The sequence below is a fragment of the Pelmatolapia mariae genome, linkage group LG18, assembly GCF_036321145.2.
Source record: "Pelmatolapia mariae isolate MD_Pm_ZW linkage group LG18, Pm_UMD_F_2, whole genome shotgun sequence".
Lineage (NCBI taxonomy): Eukaryota > Metazoa > Chordata > Actinopteri > Cichliformes > Cichlidae > Pelmatolapia > Pelmatolapia mariae.
The window spans coordinates 407,830-414,156 of record NC_086243.1 but is presented as its reverse complement, the minus strand read 5'-3'; positions in this window follow the sequence as shown (position 1 = coordinate 414,156).

The following is a 6,327-nucleotide window of genomic DNA, read 5'->3' as shown; positions in this document are numbered from 1 at the left end:
CTCAGAATAGCAACTCAAAACTGTACTGTTTAACATTTACTCATTTAATTGTTACACTGCAGAGCTGCTGGTTGTGACAAAGAACAGCAGAGCAACACCAGCATGATGATGACTGGACTGTAAGATGCTTCACTTTTACTGCTTCAAAGCACTGAAATAAGCCCAGCTCTGATTGTTAGGATTAGGTTTGGACAGCATGTTAGCCTGAAGAACTTTGTAGGTTCATGCATGTTTTTGTTTTGTTTGTTCCCAAAAGTCTATGACAGCAATAAATTAACCAAAATTATGGATTTCCAAAACGCAGCTCTTGATCTGTTGAGGAGAGATTACATGATCTTTATATTTTCCATATGGTGACAATGCACAGCACAATTTTAAGAGTCAGAACTTTGAATTTAAAAGGCTTTTTGTCCGTTTTCAACCAATAAATCATGACGCTGATATTGAATGGATATAAGCTAACATTTAATGGGTAGTTACCATGACCCCAATCTAAAGTCCTTTATCAGAATTAATTCAAAAGAATCTTAGTTTACACAGACACGCACAGACACACACAGACACACATGGAGGTAATAACATTAATGATCTTCTTATAGTCCTCAGGTCCAAATTAAACAATATTACAGACCAAGCACATATTCCCATAGCAACAGACACAATATTAGGTTTGACCAGTGGAGCGCACTCTGGCTCCCTCTGCTGGTAATAACGGATTGGAGTGACAACAAACAAACAACCTTTATTTGTCACATACACAATTATACAGAGTACAACATGTAGTGAAATTCCTGTGTCTGAGCTGCGGACATAGCCACGCCATTCCAGGGATTGTTTTTTTTTGTTTTGTTTTTTAAAGCATGGGGGGTCTAGCCAGGGCCCTTACTGGATACCGGGTGGGAATCGAACTTGTGACTCCCACTCCGAAGGTGTGCAGTCTTACCACTACACTATCCAGATGCTTATGACCTACTTCATAATGGGCTGTCTCTCAGGCTCTCCAGGGAACCTGTCAGCAACAGGTTCCCTGAGCAGAAACGTTGGCAAACTTAAAATATCTCCTGAAAACGGCAGCTCTCCGTGGATACTAAACTTGAGAGCGTGGGTGGGAAACCGTCCAGAAGTGGTGGCTCATCATTTGCGACCTCTCGAAAACTCAGAAGTTGATGTTTTTGAACCGTAGCGGTGAGTGAGAGGAAGGACGCTAGCATCAACTAGCTAGCCGATCGTCACGGCAACGCTACAAGAGCGTCTCTCAGCATGGGCCCGAAAAAAGTTCTGTCAGCCGAGGAAGGTGACGATATTAAGAAGTCGCTGGAGTTTATGACAGAGGAGATTTCTACTGTCAAACTGCAGCAGAAAGCCATCCTGGACCTGGTCGAGGAAGTTAAGGCTCTCCGCATCCAGAACGCCGAGAAGGATCGGCAGCTGGCGTACCTGGAGAACAGAGTGGCGGATTTGGAGCAGTACACCCGGATGAACGATGTTATCATCACGGGGCTTCGCATCAAACCTCGGTCATACGCCCGGGCGGTCGCCGCTGACAATGTAGGAGGGCCAGGAGAGGAAGATGTCAACTCCACGGAGCATCAAGTGGTTACCTTTCTACGGTCCAAAGGTGTGGAAGTGGATTATAACAACATTGAGGCTTGCCACCCTCTACCCCGAAAAAATGACAGTGACAAACCAGCCATCATTGTGAGATTTGCAAACAGAAAACACAAAACAGCACTGTTAAAACAAGGAAGGAAACTGAAAGGATCCGATGTCTTCATGAATGAACATCTGATAAAAAGAAATGCGGACATTGCCAGGAAAGCACGTTACTTGAAGAAACAGGGAAAAATTCAAAATACATGGACCACCAACTGCAAAGTATTCATTAAACTCAATGGAACACCGGAACAAGCCAAAGTGTTGGTCATCAGAAATATGGAGGAGCTGGACAAATACTGAGGTTCAACTTACTCTGGAGGTATGAATACACATGTGACGTGACACACAACACAACACATGGCACAGTCCAAAAGAACTTCATCTGCATCCGGCAACAATATCAATATAACTCATTGGAATTCTCTTTATGATAATATGGAACTGAGAACATTTCGATACACAGACCATAATGCTCTAGACTTACAAAAGGATATAGACCCGGAAAATAATTTCTTTTACAACATCAGCAGTAACTGCTGCTACTTCACTGATGAACAGTTTAAACACACCATCAACACGGAAAATAAATTATCAATAATCCATTTTAATAGCAGAAGTCTGTATGCCAACTTCAACAATATAAAGGAATATCTAAATGAGTTGACAAATCCATTTGGAATCATTGCCATTTCTGAAACATGGATCAATGCTGAGAAAGGACTGGACTTTGGACTGGAGGGATATGATGTGAATTTTGTAAATAGAAAGAACAAGAGTGGAGGGGGAGTAGCTGTGTATGTGGATAAAAACCTAAATTACAAGGTGGTAGAAAGTATGACAACTGTAATTGATAATTTATTAGAATGTATAACAATTGAAATTTATAAGGAAAAAGAGAAAAATGTAATAATTAGCTGTATATATAGAACACCTGGCTCTAGTATTCAAGTATTTAATGATTTCATAGTGGAAATATTCTCTAAAACAAATCAAAAAGTTATGTTTATCTGTGGTGATTTTAATATTGACCTGTTGAATCCGAAAAAGCATAAAATGACCGACGAATTCCTAAACACTATGTACAGTTTGAGTTTACATCCTAAAATAACCAGGCCTAGCAGAATTACACCACATTGTGCCACCTTACTTGACAATATTTTCACTAACAATATGGAAAACAACATTGTGAGCGGAATATTAATTAATGACATCAGTGATCACCTGCCAGTTTTTGCAGTTTATGACACTAATTATAAGAAAAATCAGCATGAAGAACAACTGAGATACAGACGTGCAAGGACAGAAGAAACTATGAATGCACTTAAGAACGATCTATTAAATCAGGACTGGGACAATGTGTACAAAGAAACTGATATTGATATTGCATATGGCATATTTTTAAGAATATTCATGGAGTTGTACGATAAAAACTGTCCAACAATAAAATACAACAGAAAGCACAAATATTCAGATAGACCATGGATCACTAAGGGTTTACAAAATGCATGTAAAAAGAAAAATACACTCTATAGGGAATTCCTAAAACAAAGAACAAAAGATGCTGAAAATAAATATAAAAAATACAAAAATAAGTTGACCAATATTATACGTGTATGTAGAAAGGAGTATTATAGTAAAATATTGAACAATAATAAACATAATATGAAGGGAATATGGGATGTTTTAAATGGTATCATTAAAAATAATTCTGGACAACAAAGTTATCCTCAATACTTTATCGACAATGGCAATATTATGGAAAACACTGCTGATGTGGTCAACAGCTTTAATCATTATTTTGTAAATATTGGACCAAAACTGGCAGAACAAATTCCTGAGTCACTGCCATCAGTGGACTGTAGTGAAAGCCTGATTGATAGGAACCCTAACTCAATGTTCCTCACATCAGTGGAGGAAAAAGAAATAATTGACATTGTACACATGTGTAAATATAAAACATCTACTGATTGTAATGATATTGACATGAAAATCGTCAAGAAGGTCATTGAAGGAATTGTAGGACCTCTAACATATATTTGCAACTTATCATTTCAGACGGGAAAAGTGCCAAACAAAATGAAAATAGCTAAAGTTGTGCCGCTGTATAAAACTGGGGATAGACACCACTTCACAAATTACAGGCCTGTTTCTTTACTACCACAATTCTCCAAAATACTAGAAAACCTGTTTAATAAACGATTAGACAAATTCTTAGATAAACATAAATTACTCTCTGACAGTCAATATGGATTCAGATCAAAAAGATCAACATCTCTGGCATTAATCGAATCAATTGAGGAGATTACGAATGCTATAGATCAGAAACAGTATGCAGCTGGAGTATTTCTGGATCTCAAGAAAGCATTCGACACAATCAATCATGACATATTAGTTAATAAACTGGAACGGTACGGGATCAGGGGGGTTGTACTGCAGTGGGTGAAAAATTATTTAAGTGACAGGAAACAATTTGTGAAGCTGGGTGTCCATTCCTCATCATGCTTGGACATTGCTTGTGGTGTTCCACAAGGCTCTGTACTGGGTCCAAAATTATTTATTATTTATATAAATGATATTTGTAAGGCATCTGATATATTAAAATTAGTATTATTTGCAGATGACACAAATATTTTTTGTTCTGGGGGGAATCTAAAGGAGCTGCAGGATACAATTACTTCAGAAATGTGCAAAATTAAAAAATGGCTTAACAGGAACAAACTATCGCTAAATCTAAGTAAAACTAAAATAATCTTATTTGGGAATTCCCTTAGAAATGCACAAGTGCAGATTCAGTTAGATGGTGTGGAAATTGAAAGAGTACTTGAACATAAGTTTCTTGGTGTGATTGTAGATGATAAATTAAACTGGAAGTCTCATATAAATCATATACATAACAAAATTTCAAGAAGTATCTCAATCTTGAGTAAAGTAAAACACATTCTGGACCACAAATCACTCCACATTCTCTATTGTTCCCTGATTGCACCGTATTTGAATTACTGTGCAGAGGTTTGGGGCAATACTTACAAATGTTCGCTATCATCAATCTTTATATTACAAAAAAGGGCCATAAGGATAATCCATAAAACTGGTTACAGAGATCATACAAATCCACTATTCTTAAAATCAAAAATTCTAAAATTCACAGATCTGGTTCATTTTCTCACTGCACAAATTATATATAAAGCAATAAACAACCTGCTTCCTGACAATATTCTAAAAATGTTTTCTAAAAGGAAACTGGGATACAATTTGAGGGGGGAATTAAATTTAAAACATCCTCGTATCCGTACAACATCAAAAAGTTTTTGCATCTCTGTGTGTGGAGTGAAGCTGTGGAACAGACTAAGTAAAGATATGAAGCAATGTCCGAGCATGGCGCAGTTTAAAAAGCGGTTTAAGGATATGGTTTTTACAGGGTACAGGGAAGAGGTAGAGATTTGACAGGGTGTTCTTGTCTAATATTTTCATGTATGTGCGGGTGCACGGGTATATTGGTATGGGTATATATATATATTTGTAGGTTGTGTATCCTTCAGGTGTTAATGGGGTTAGTGAAAATGTGTATATGTGCGTATGTGTATATACGTATGTATGGATAGATAGAAACATATATGTATATATAAAAAAAAAATAAAAAGAAAAAAGAAAAAAAGAAAAAATACACATGACATAATGTAATTGCAAGGAGGTATTTCTGTAGTCTATTGATACTAGATAGTGGAAAAGGGGTGGGATTAAATAAGCTTATGCTTCTTCCTGCTCCTTTTTGAACATGAAAGTTATTTGGAGTTGTGGTTGCTTGTTTTCCTTATGTTTTGTTTTGTTCATTTGTCTCTTTTAATTCTATTTTGTTGTACTTTTTCAACATGTTCAAAATAAAGATTCAATCAATCAATCAATAATGACTTCACACTGTGTTGAATGTGTCAGTGAATGTTTGCATTACTTTCCTGTGCTATGCAGCATATTCTGTTCTGAGCTGGCCCACGTGGGTTTAATAATACCAAAACAATATCAGCTGATAAATACTGAACAACAACCATTGGACAAGTGTGATATTTGTTATCACTGGATGGACTAAGCTGCACAGCAGCAGCACGACTGCATTAGCATTCACAGCTCAGGTGCAAATGTTTCACTTTTGCTTTCTCCAACTGGAACATTTGCATATGAGAAACAATATTCATCATGGCAGATCATTTCCTGACAGTGCAAGCTTAAACATCTGGTTTGTAAATACCTGACAGTAAAATCATCATTTTACTGTCATCAGCATTTGTAAACCTTTTTGTTCTGATTCACTGTCCATTTTGATACTGCCTTTAAACATTTGGCTGCAGTGTGTGAGATGACGAGCATGTAGAAAGGCATGGAACGATGATGCTAATAAACCAGCTCATCCTGTGTACGCTGCTCTGACCATTTAATGCGTGTGCGACATTAATCCTGTGTGACACGAGTCAGCTCAGACGTCCCCCACAGAGTCACGCTGGATATCACTCTCTGTTAGTCGCTCGTGTCATTAAAGAACTATCCATGAGTTTAACGTCATTAATGCAGGTACCCGTCTCACTGGCTTTGGCACACAGCCACCATTATATTTATCAGCAAACGCAATGAAACTGTGTGTGCTGCGGCAGGCAGGACGTGGACCCAAATGCAGACATT